Source organism: Hordeum vulgare, chromosome 2H (assembly GCF_904849725.1).
Source record: "Hordeum vulgare subsp. vulgare chromosome 2H, MorexV3_pseudomolecules_assembly, whole genome shotgun sequence".
Taxonomy (NCBI): domain Eukaryota; kingdom Viridiplantae; phylum Streptophyta; class Magnoliopsida; order Poales; family Poaceae; genus Hordeum; species Hordeum vulgare.
Window position 1 is genome coordinate 327873972 of NC_058519.1, and position 13692 is coordinate 327887663.

The following is a 13692-nucleotide window of genomic DNA, read 5'->3' on the forward strand; positions in this document are numbered from 1 at the left end:
ACACTAAGGAGGGCAGCAAAACGCACATCACCGCCCACAAAACCTTTTGTGTTCTACTCGAGAAGACATCTACGCATGAACCTAGCTCATGATGCCACTGTTGGGGAACGTCGCATGGGAAACAAAAATTTTCCTACGCGCACGAAGACCTATCATGGTGATGTCCATCTACGAGAGGGGATGAGTGATCTACGTACCCTTGTAGATCGCACAGCAGAAGCGTTAGAGAACGCGGTTGATGTAGTGGAACGTCCTCACGTCCCTCGTTCCGCCCCGCGAACAATCCCGCGATCAGTCCCACGATCTAGTACCGAACGGACGGCACCTCCGCGTTCAGCACACGTACAGCTCGACGATGATCTCGGCCTTCTTGATCCAGCAAGAGAGACGGAGAGGTAGAAGAGTTCTCCGGCAGCGTGACGGCGCTCCGGAGGTTGGTGATGATCTCGTCTCAGCAGGGCTCCGCCCGAGCTCCGCAGAAACGCGATCTAGAGGAAAAACTATGGAGGCATGTGGTCGGGCAGCCGTGAGAAAGTCGTCTCAAATCAGCCCTAAAACCTCCGTATATATAGGTGGGAGGGAGGGGAGGAGGCAGCCTCAAAACCTAAAGGTTTGGCCGAAATTGGAGGTGGAGGAGTCCTACTCCAATCCTACTTGGAGTAGGATTCCACCTTCCCACTTGGAAACTCTTTCCACCTTGTGTTTTTTCCTTTTCAAACCTTATGGGCCTTAGTGGGAACTTATTCCAGCCCACTAGGGGCTGGTTTATCTCTTCCCATAGCCCATGAGACCCCTTGGGGCGTGACACCCCTCCCGATGGTCCCCGGCACCCCTCCCGGCACTCCCGGTACACTACCGATGAGCCCGAAACTTTTCCGGTAATGCACGAAAACCTTCCGGTAACCAAATGAGGTCATCCTATATATCAATCTTCGTTTCCGGACCATTCCGGAAACCCTCGTGACGTCCGTGATCTCATCCGGGACTCCGAACAACATTCGGTAACCAACCATATAACTCAAATACGCATAAAACAACGTCGAACCTTAAGTGTGCAGACCCTGCGGGTTCGAGAACTATGTAGACATGACCCGAGAGACTCCTCGGTCAATATCCAATAGCGGGACCTGGATGCCCATATTGGATCCTACATATTCTACGAAGATCTTATCGTTTGAACCTCAGTGCCAAGGATTCATATAATCCCGTATGTCATTGCCTTTGTCCTTCGGTATGTTACTTGCCCGAGATTCGATCGTCAGTATCCGTATACCTATTTCAATCTCGTTTACTGGCAAGTCTCTTTACTCGTTCCGTAATACAAGATCCCGCAACTTACACTAAGTTACATTGCTTGCAAGGCTTGTGTGTGATGTTGTATTACCGAGTGGGCCCCGAGATACCTCTCCGTTCACACGGAGTGACAAATCCCAGTCTTGATCCATACTAACTCAACTAACACCTTCGGAGATACCTGTAGAGCATCTTTATAGTCACCCAGTTACGTTGCGACGTTTGATACACACAAAGCATTCCTCCGGTGTCAGTGAGTTATATGATCTCATGGTCATAGGAATAAATACTTGACACGCAGAAAACAGTAGCAACAAAATGACACGATCAACATGCTACGTCTATTAGTTTGGGTCTAGTCCATCACATGATTCTCCTAATGATGTGATCCCGTTATCAAGTGACAACACTTGCCTATGGCCAGGAAACCTTGACCATCTTTGATTAACGAGCTAGTCAACTAGAGGCTTACTAGGGACAGTGTTTTGTCTATGTATCCACACAAGTATTGTGTTTCCAATCAATACAATTATAGCATGGATAATAAACGATTATCATGAACTAAGAAATATAATAATAACTAATTTATTATTGCCTCTAGGGCATATTTCCAACACACACTTAGCGCACCACCTTTTATTTAGCTACAATGGAGCATCATACTCATCTTTATTGTGTATGCAAAAGGGCCAGTGGTAGTATCGCAGGTGTCGGCGGTAGTACCGCTGGCACTGCGGTAGTACCTCTCTAAGAGCGGTAGTAATTTTTTCCTACCGCTCCATGAGCGGTACAACCGCCCTCAGAGCGGTAGTAATTTTATACTACCGCTCCGACGAACTTTTTCGCATACTTTTCCAGCCGCAGTAGTAGGCACGGTAGTAATTTATTACTATCGAGGTTGGTGAGATGCAAAGCAGTAGTACTACTTTTAGGAGCCGTAGTACCGCTCCTAGCAGCGGTAGTACCGCTCCGAGAGCGGTAGTACCACTTGGATATTGTTTTGGTGGGTGGGTAACAGTTGGATGTTACCCTCCCCCGCACTATATAAACGTGTCTTCTTCTTCGAGGAGCTCACCTTTAACCTCTTCAAGCTCCCTTGTTGCTCCATAAGCTTATTCTTGCCCGATCTCTCTCCCTAGCCAATCAAACTTGTTGATTTTCTAGGGATTGCTAGAGAGGGCCTTGATCTACATTTCCACCAAGAGATATTTGATTCCCCCCACTAATCATTTGCACATCTTGTTACTCTTGGGTGTTTGAGCACCCTAGACGGTTGGGGTCACCTCGGAGCCACATTCCATTTTGGTGAAGCTTCGTGGTCTTGTTGGGAGCCTCCAAGATTTGTGTGGAGATAGCCCCAACCTTGTTTGTAAAGGTCTGGTCGCCGCCTTCAAGGGCACCAATACTGGAATCACGGCACCTCGCATTGTGTGAGGATGTGAGCAGAATACGGTGGCCCTAGTGGCTTCTTGGGGAGCATTGTGCCTCCACACCGCTCCAATGGAGACCTACTGCCTATCAAAGGGAAGGAACTTCGGTAACACATCCTCGTCTCCATCGATTCCACTTACAGTTATCTCTTACCTTTACTTTGTACTTGTTGTTGTGGTGGTGTATTCTTTGGTTGAACTTATTACCCTTGTAGTTAGCATCATATAGGTCCCTCACCTAGTCTTTCATATAGGGAACCTTTTGTTGCTAATGCTAATTTGTTAAGATAAGCTACAAATTGGTACTTGCCTATTCACCCCCCTCTAGTCAACCATATCGATCCTTTCAGATGCATTAGTTACCTTGTTTCGTGCTTACCTTTGAGGGAATGTGCGACTCCCTGAACTAATGCATATGGTTGAAGCTGATTGCATTTAGTTCTTGCCAAAATGAATAAGAGTGAATTTCATTGGCAGAGTCACCCCTCAAGAACTTCTACTTCTTCCTCTTGGGAATCGACACCAAATTGATGGGAATCCTTAGAGTTGTGGTAGCACTTGTTGAGGTAGAGCTACTTGTATCCTTGGGAATCCACTTGTCTAGGGGTTCTTCTTCAAATAGGTCAATGTCATCATGAAGCTTTCCCTTGCCTTTGTGGTCTTGTGGTAAAAGGCCATTTTGTGAGCTTGTTCCTTCGGAAGGAGTGGAATCACAGTTATCTTCTTGGAGAACAAACTTGGGAGTGGGATATGGACCTTCTTCCCAAACATCTCCATTGGTGTTGAAGTAGCCGACACCTTGTTTCTTCCGATGTCCTTCTTGCTTGCGCACAATTTCCTCAAATTTCCTACTTCCGGCAAGACTCTCGAAGACACCTCTCTCTATAATCGCTTTCAATAGATCATTTTTTTCTCAAGCGTAACTTGGCTAAGAGAATCGTTAGTGGAATCAATAGAGGCACTAGCAACAACATTACTGGATTTAGCTTTAGCATTATTATTACTAGATGAAGAAACTTCTTGCCTTTGTTACTAGTGTTCCTAGGTTTAACTTGTGGAACAAATTTAGACAAGAGTAATCGTTTGGCTAGATAAGAACTCTTCTTCCGAAGATCATCATTGACTGCTTTTGAGAACTTGTACTCTTGCTGCAAGTTGAGCTTCTCGAAGCATAGCTTCTCATGGGTTCTTGCAAGCTCTCTATGATCTTCTAGAGTAGTCTCATAAGCTAACTTAAGTGTTTTTAATTCTTTAGTTAGTTGCTAAATTTTTTCTCATCATTATCATTTGATTTCTCTTGACTAGCATGATAAATAGAAAGTTCGTTTTCACCGTATTCACTAGTTTTATCTAGAACCAAGTCATCTTCTTCTAACAAGTCATGCTCATCACTATTGAAATCAAGATACTCAGGATGTGATACCTTGGGGCCTTTAGCCAAGAAGCAGTTTCCGACTCCCTCGTTTGGTGAATCAATTAGGTCGTAGGAGTTGGTGAAACAAGCGCAACCCCGACAACACCTCCATCTTGACTATAGACGGTGTTGGAGTGATAACTTCTCTCGGAGTGGTGATCAGACTCGGAGCCAGAGACCCATTCACCAACATGAGCTTCATGTCTTCTTCTTGAACTACTCTTGGTGTATTTGTCCTTCTTCTTCGATTCCTTGCATCTCCGTGAGTGTCTTCGTTCATAGTTATCTTCTCTACTCCTTGTTTCTCTATGAGGTGACTCGTCTCTTGAGCTTCATCTTCGAGGTGCCTCTTCTCTTCTTTTGTAGGGTGCTGAGCACTCATTTGAGTAGTGTCCGGGCTTCCCACAATTGTAGCAGTTTCAATCACGACTGGACGAACGCTTCTCATCATGTCTTGAACTTGAGCTTCTACCGTTTCCCTACTCTTGTAGATCTTGATGAGTTTTCAGACCATGGGGCTTATCTTTTCATAAGTGCCAAGATTGTCTGTTGAAGAAGTGGGAGCATCACATGAAGCTTTATAAGCACCGCTTGACTTGTTGTGCAACTCATCTTTGTCCTTGAGTGACATATGATGAGCAACAATCCTACCAATGACTTCAGTTGGCTTGAGATCTTTCTAATTTCGCATCATTTGGATCAATGTGCACACTCTGTCATACTTGCCATCAAGAGTTCTAAGTATCTTCTTGATGATGAATTTTTCGGTCATCTCTTTGCTTCCTAAGCCGGCAATCTCATTGGTGATGAGAGCTACCCAAGAGTATATTTTAGCGACTCCTTGACTATCCTTCATCTTGAACTTGTCAAGCTGATTTTGAAGCAAATCCAACATATATTCTCTCATAGAATCAGTACCTTCATGCATATAAACCAAAGTATCCCCAATTTATTTTGCATTCTTAAGATGACTGATTTTGTTGAATTCTTTCGGGCAAAGGTAATTGAAGATGATATCGCACGCTTGAGCATTAAGTTGGAACATCTTCAGTTCATCACTTGTCGCATCACGATCTGGTTCATGCCCTTCTCCAAAGAAGTTACGTTGCACACCAACACGAATAACAACGCAAACATAAGGATTAAAGCCAAGTATGTGCATTTTCTTTTTATGCTTCCAACAAGCAAAATTAGTGCCATCGAAGTAAGGACCTCTACAATGATAATTTCCCTCACTACATGCCATACTCTCCTAGGTTGCTAAACTAATGAAATGGATATCAAGGCTCTGATACCACTTGTAGGATGAAAAGTATGTCTAGAGGGGGGCGGTGATTAGATTACTTGACAATTTAATTTTTTTGCCTTTTCCAAAATTTACCTGAGAGGTCTCTACGACAGTTATAACATGTCAAGTACGACCTACACATGCAGTTCTAATAGTATAGTAGCGGAAAGTAAACATGCAAGTGTAAAGTAGAGGTGTAAGGTAGGGAGATGAAACACATGTGGTTGACACGGTGATTTTGGGCTTCATTCCGATAGGTCGCGCTATGGTACGTCCATGTTAGTGGAGACTTCAACCCACGGAGGTTAATGGTTGCGAGAGTCCACGGAGGGATCCACCCACGAAGGGTCCACAAAGAAGCGGCCTTGTCTATCCCACCATAGCTTACATCGACGGAGGACTAGCCTTACTCACGGTAGATCTTCACAAAGGAGGTGATCTCCTTGCCCTTACAAACATCTTGGTTCAACTCCACAAGACGAAGTAGGAGGGTCCCAAGCGACACCTAACCAATCTAGGAGGCACCACCCTCCAAAAGGTAATAGATGGGGTAGATCAAAGAACTCCTTGCTCTTATTCTTCTAAAGATAGTCTCCTCAACACAAATCACTCTCTCACAGAATATGCATGGGTAGGAGAGGTTGATTTCGTGGAACACAGTTTGGGGAGGCTAGAGATCAAGTTCCAAATGATTGGATTGGAATATCTTGGTCTCAACACATCAGTAGGTGGTTCTCTCTCAGAAAATGGATCTAGAAATCAAGTGTGTGTTCTGAGTGCTTCTCCCACAAATGAGAGTTGGGTGAAGGGGTATATATAGGCAGCAACCAAAATCCAATCGTTACACACAAAAGACCAAACTCGGTGACACCGAAGTGGACAACTCGGTGGTCCCGACAAGCACTAAAGGTTTGAACTTTTGAATCTCGGTGAGACCGATATATAGAAATCGGTGACACCGAAAAGGTGACTAACGGTGAGATGGCCAAACTCGCTGGCACCGATACTCAAACTTAGAAATTCCGATTTTGTGTATCTTGGCAACACAATGTTGGTCACACTGAAGTCGGTAGCACCGATGGAGTTTTTGTTGCACCGATTTGGTGGGAATGGCTAGGGTTCTGTCTGAGGTTCAAACTTGGTGGGTCCAATGTGGAAAGGTTGGTGACACCTAATTTGTGAATGTGGAACCTGACAGAGTGGATATGTGGGGGAAATGACTAAGTGTTTTGGTGGCTAACTTTGAGCGTTTGAGCAATCAGTTCATTTTACTACGTCACCCCCTTTTAATAGTATTGGCTTTCCAATGGACTCGAAAATGATTTCTCATAAATATAAAATGAAGAGTCTTCTAGCTTGAAGCTTGAGCCAATATTATTCCTTTCTTGCATCCACGGGTATCTCCACATAAACCTTAAGCCATAACATCTTTTGAACTTTTCTAAAATATGCTTGGAGAACACATTACTCCAATAATGAATATGTTGTGATCAATTATCAAAACCACCCTAGTGAGCAATGGTGATTTCAAGATGTGAGATCGATCTTGGAGAACACCTTGGCATTCAGCTGATCGAACATGTCTTCAATCTTGGGGAGTGGATACTTGTTCTTTATCGTGACTTCATTGAGGGAACGGTAATCAATACAAAGCCTCATTGTTCCGTCCCTATTTAACGCAAATAGAAAAAGTGATCCCCAAGGAGAGGCACAAGGGTGAATGAATCCTTTTCTGAGCTGCTCAGCCAGTTGCTTCGTCAATTCAGCCAACTCTTCAAAATCTGATTCTATAGGGCTACTTATAGATGGGTCCTGCTCCGCGCATTATCTTAGTAATGAATTACATGTCACGATCAGGAGACATTTCAGGCAGCTCTCCAGGAAAGACATTTGGGTATTCACATGCCACTGGTTGTTGATCCAACTCAATTCCCGACAGAAAATTAACCCGAGGGCCTTGATTGGAGGTAGGGTTGGGAACATACTTGACTTTGACTCCTTAGCTATTCATCATGGTAACACACCACTTGGCATAGTCCAACAAGCTATGGTGCTTACTTAACCAATCCATGACAAGGATCACATCCAAGCCTTGCGACTTTAGGATGATGAGATGTGCTAAGAAGTCTACCCCGTTGATGTTAATCCCAACTCCTTTACACCCTATCTTGGTCCTAATACTTTACCCGGGACTTGTACCACCGTATGATTACCCAAAGTTGTAGGCTCCATTCCACTCTCTAGCGCAAACTTTTGGGCAACAAAAGAATGCGAAGCCCCACAATCAAACAAAATTCTTGCGGGGGTTGAGTTGACACGGAATGTACCTAGTATAACATCCGGGTCTTCCTGGGCTTCTTCAGCGGCGACATGATTCACACGACCCTTGCCATTGTTGCGCAGGTTGCAGGAAGCTTGATTCTTGGGCGGCGCTCCACGACCTTGTCCTTGGTTTCGCGCATTGGAGCCTGGTGCATCCGGCTACTTGTTGGGACACTGCTTCGAGATGTGTCGAGGCTGACCACACCCAAAGCATGTGTCCTGCTCGAAGTTGTTGGTCTTGCCACCAGTGTTTTTATTGGGGTTGTTGTATGTCGGCCTGAGGTTGGCATATTGCTGAGGCTGGTAGCTCAGACGAGGAAAAGGTGTCCTAGCTTGCTGAGGCCGATAGTTTGCCTTTGCTAGGGCTGGTTGCGAGGGGTGAGTCTTTTGGTTCCCGGAACCACCGATGTTGATCATCTTGAATTTGCGTATGTCTTCCATGGCATGATGCTTATCTTCAAGCATGAGCTCCTTGTTCACCAGGTCAAAGAAAGTCTGACAGTCACATACAACAAGCTGAAGTCCTTCCATGAAGCGTTCTATCTTGGCTACCTCGGTGGTGACATCATCACGCGCATATCTTGACAATAGGTTGAACTTCTGCAGGTACTCCTTGACAAAGCCAATTCCTTGCATCAGCGCTTGAAATTCTTGCTTCTTAATGGCCATAATCCCAAAAGGGATGTGGGAAGCGTGAAATCCTTGCTTGAAATCAGCCTAGGTAATCACACGCTCGCCTTGCATGACCTTGAATCAATCCCACCAAGCTATGGTGGTACCTCTAAGGCAGTGAGAGGCATAGATAACCTTCTCACGGTCCTCATTGTAGTTGACCAATGCAAGGAGGTCCTCGATGGTGCGGATCTAGTCATCGGCATCCCAAGGTTCACCTGTCTCGGTGAAGGTCGGGGGTGAACTCTTCATGAACTTTGACAGAGTGGAACGACCATTACCGTTCCCGGCTTGTTCTTGGTTGTTCACAAGAACTTGAGCCATCTGTTGGATAGCAGCAGTGTTGGCTTGGCGTTCCTCCCAGAGAACTTGGAGAAACTAAGCCATGGTCATGTTCTTCGGTGGAGGCGGTGGCAGGGGAAGGTCGCATTGAGGTTGCTCCTGGTGACTTCCAGCTTGAGCACACCCACCGGCCTCCAGCGACTCTCTAGAGTTGTCGGCGTTGGGATTGCCAAAAGTACTCGTGCAAGTAGCAATCACCACCCTGTTTTGAGCAGCCAAGTCAAATAACTGGAATAGACAAAAGAAATAACAACAATTGGAAAACACGCCTAAGGGGGTTGGTATAGTGCAAGTGTGTCAATCAAAGGTCAAAAGACTCAACACATAGTATTAAGATAAGATAGGTGATGTAGTCGCTTACATGTTACCTAAGGCGAAAGTGTGACTTGCGTCTAAACACAAACAATAAAAAAGCAACAAGCACACATGGTTTCATATCAACCATTACACGGACTTGACTTCGCGTGAGGGATACATAACTTATCCTACCCTAGGGGTTATCGGACTTAAGTAGTGGAGTGTTCGGTCTCATACTCACTCTCCTGTGGGTCTTCCTCCTGGTCATCATTTGTATGGGCATCGTCTCTCGTCAAGGAACCCAGAGAACGTGGAGGTCCATCATGACGACGCTTTGCCAGTGGAGTGGTGAAGAGCGCCCAGTACTCCTACACATTCATGCGATGATGATGTGGGGTGCATCTCTAGCTGGGAGTACTCCTCCTCTGTAAGCGATAGCAGGTTGTCCCTTAGGTGCTCCATACTTCTTGATCTTGTGTGGCTTCGTCTTAGCTTCTCGGAGTAGCTCCCGGGTGTGGTGAAGTTCCTGGCGGAACTTTTCAGACTCCTTAATCAATTTGTCAGCTAGACTATTGGCGGAGAGGCTAAAGTAGGTCTGGAACCTGAGCGGTATTCCATCCTCCGGGGATGGGATCAACTTCCAACTCTCGCAAAGATCATCTTTCCCAAAAGGGAAGTGGCGAGTAGCCGGCTCGTGAGCCATCTCTGGAATGATGTCCCGAAGGTGAATGAGCACCTTCCGTGCAGCTGTCTCAACTGGTAAAGCGAGAGTCTCCATCTGTGGTCCTTCAAAGAACAAGATCATCGGGGAGTCATTTGCCTTCACGACCACATCAACATGGTACTCCTTCGTGGTGGCATCGATCCATTTCTCGTGGTAGATGAAAACAGGTGATCGGTGGAACTCGCACTTCTCCATGCTGTCCTAAAGGAGTAGGGGAAAGACGGATCCTAGAATATCATTGGGTACGATGACCATCTACAAGGTTTATGGGGAGGATGTTAGTAAAGCTTTTTGAAAATAGAGTGGAAGAGGCAAGAAGTGCAGAAACTAAGGCTTCCAGCAGTCACGATGGCTCTGATAACAGCTCTGTGTGGACGCCGACTCATAATCGTGATCACCGAATGAACGTATATAGTGATCCCAAAGATCAATGCTCATTCAATACCGAGAAGCTGAAATATAAGTCTTACAATCCTTTGATACACTAGTAGAAAAGAGGGCTCTAGGCCACTTGATGAAATCCCATTAGTCCCAGTTAACTTACAAACCGGGAACCATGGGGGCATTAGTCCCGGTTCGTGAGGCCAGGGTGCCGGCCGGGTCTCGTGGGCCATTGGTCCCGGTTCGTCTCGCCCCTTTGGTCCCAGTTCCAGACATGAACCGGGACGAATGTGCCTCACTCCTGGACCACAATAATTGGTCCCAGTTTTTGGCTGGAACTGGGACCAAATGTTGTCCTTCACTCCCGGTTCCGTCCACAAACCGGGACCAATGGTTGGCCTATATATACCACCGTACCACAAGCAGAGCAATGCACTGCTCTGTTTTTTTTGGCCAGGTGTGGGAGAGCTTTGTGGTGATCTAGCTAACCTCCTATGCACATGAGGTGTTCGATGAAATGCCCAAGCCACACTTAAGCTTTCTCCTCTCGAAGCTCGTTGTCCAAGCTCCATTTTCCTCTAATTTTGTGTAGCTTTGGCGGTTCGTCCGTGTCCCGTCCCCGTCCTCACAGCCGTTGATCGCCTCCGCCCATCTCGGCGTCGGCACCACCGTGCTCAGTCTCTTCTTCTTATCATCTTCTAAAAGAAAAAAAGTTCTTACTTGTATGATTTAGATAGATACTTGTGTAATTTTCTTACTTCTATTATTGTTTGTGATTATATAGTGCGATGGTTTTGGTATCCGCCTCCGTCGGCCCTCGTCCTGTCTATGATTCGGATGTGGTATATATGATATTTTATAACTATTTCTTCTATTTAGTGTTTATGACAATTATGCCGACCAACATGACATAGATTTTTTACCTAGGAGGTATGTGAACCATAAGTTCAAACCGACATACAGTTTTTTGCCGATAAGTTAAATGTGGTTGACAAATAAAACAGTAACTTGAAAGAAAAATTACAAAGAGTTGAAGAGGAGAAGATGATATTGGAGTTGGATGTTGCTGATGTGCGTGATGATCACAATATCAAGATGAATGCAATGCGCTTGAACATTAGAAACATTATAAAATATGCCATTCATAATGAGGCTTGGTATCATTATGCCGTTGGATCAATTTGTACCTTAGTTGCGGTTATAATCGCATTTGTTGTTGCAGCTAAATTTAGTAGTTTCAATCAAGGTTGTGAGAATCGCGATTATGAATCGGATCGGAGATTCGTTGGTAGGATCGTGAATCGTAGAATCATAACTACTAGGATCGTAGAAACTTAGATTCTATGAGCAAAATCGTAGAATCGGAGGGGCTAGTTTGGATCGTAAAGTCGTAAGATTCTAAGACTTGAGTCATGATTCTGACAACTTAGGTTTCAATGTATGTTCTAATTAGATGCTCTAGAGAGCTATATGTTGTTCAATAATGAGAACTATGTAAGAACGCTATGTATTTATTTTGGTCACTACTATACTTTGCTTTAATGTGATGATGAATTTGTATTAATTTGGTCACTTCTCTATTCATGATAAGTTGTCATGGTTTTTAATACACGCACCCATGCGGAAAAAATGAAATAAGTTTGAAAAAATTAAATGCCTTTTGTAACAGATGAGTTTTCGTATGAAACCCTCATACTTAGAAAGAGATTGTCCGATTTGTACACGAAGTGAATCCAATTTTTGCGGGAACCCTCTCAACTTTTTACCACATGCTATGTGGGTGAAATGATAATACCATGCCAACGTTCAACCTATTAAGAGTTCATTTGTAGTGCTTTTCAATTTCTGGGTCATTTAGCTCCAAAAAATCTCTAAAAGCATGAAAAATACCAAATGAAGTCATGAAGTGTTGAAAATTGATGATGTGGCCTTGAATGGTTCATTTTGAACACACAAAAAGTCCAGAGTTCAAATGAGTTCAAAAAAATGAAATGGCTTTTGTAACAGATGAGTTTTCGTATGAATCCCTCATACTTTGAAAGAGATTGTCCGATCTGTACACGAAGTGCATCCAGTCTTTGCGGCAACCCTCTCAACTTTTTAGCACATGCTATGTGGGTGAAATGATGATACCATGCCAACTTTCAACCTATTAAGAGTTCATTAGTGCTTTTCAATTTTTGGGTCATTTAGGTCCAAAAAATTAATAAAAGCATGAAAAATACCAAATGAAGTCACAAAGTGTTGAAAATTGATGCTGTGGCCTTGAATGGTTCATGAAGACTCTGTTTTTAGTGTGAATCTATATTAGATGTTATGTTTCATGTGTCGAATCATGTGAAGAATAGATCTTGTTGGAATTTCTTGAATCATGTGGAATCATGTGGAATCACGTCGAATCATGTGAAGAATAGATCTTGTTGGCATTTCTTGAATCATGTCGAATCATGTGAAGAATAGATCTTGTTGGAATTTCTTGAATCATGTGGAATCATGTGGAATCATGGCGAATCATGTGAAGAATAGATCTTGTTGGAATTTCTTGAATCATGTCGAATCACGTCGAATCATGTGAAGAATAGATCTTGTTGGCATTTCTGGAATCATGTCGAATCATGTGAAGAATAGATCTTGTTGGCATTTCTTGAATCATGTCGAATCATGTGAAGAATAGATCTTGTTGGAATTTCTTGAATCATGTTGAATCATGTCAAATCATGTCGAATCATGTGAAGAATAGATCTTGTTGGAATTTATTGAATCATGTTGAATCATGTGGAATCATGTCGAATCATGTCGAATCATGTGAAGAGTAGATCTTGTTAGCATTTCTTGAATCATGTCGAATCATGTCAAATCACGCGTTGCTTGGTGAAGAACCACCTGTTATTGCCGGTCTTGAACCTCTCCTCGAGCTTGGCCTTGGCAGACTTGGCGGCGGTGAGCTTCTTGTCCTTGGTGGTGAGGGAGTCGGGGTACACGTCGAGGGTGTAGCGGGTGGGCATGAGGTGGGTGAAGTTGACGAGCTTGAGGAAGACCTTGAGGCAAGACTTCTTGGCCGAGTCCTTGCGGATCACCTTCTTCAGGTATTTGTCCAGGCCGGCGACCAGGCAGTGCCAGTAGGGCGGTCGCGGGTGCCCTCTTCGAACACGTGCACGATCACCGCCTTCTTCCCGGCGTACCTGCCCTGCAGCAGGATCACCGCCTTGCCCGGCTTCAGGAACTTCACCATCTTGCTTCTCCTCTCCTCGCGCTGCTCCGCTGCCGATGGGTTTCGGGTTGGGGGAGGGGTTGGAGGCTGTGGGTGGGGGAAAGCTGGCGGCATGGTTGGGGAGGAGATTATATAAGATTGGCGGCGCTAGGGTTTCGCCAAATCATTTGAAGAATAGATCTTGTTTTTGGTGGTTCTTCACCAAGCCCCTCGGTCGTGGTAGGCGCAAGCCATTCGTGTCAGTTTGTGGCACCAACCGGGACCAAAGACATCCTTTCGTGTCGGTTGGTGGTACAAACCGGGACCAAAGACTCCCTT

The 13692-nt window shown here is 44.7% G+C and overlaps 1 pseudogene; it reads right to left on the reverse strand.

Moving 5' to 3' along the window:
* Positions 1–13015: 13015 nt before the first annotated feature.
* LOC123426928 lies at positions 13016–13395 on the reverse strand (annotated as a pseudogene).
* Positions 13396–13692: the final 297 nt, after the last annotated feature.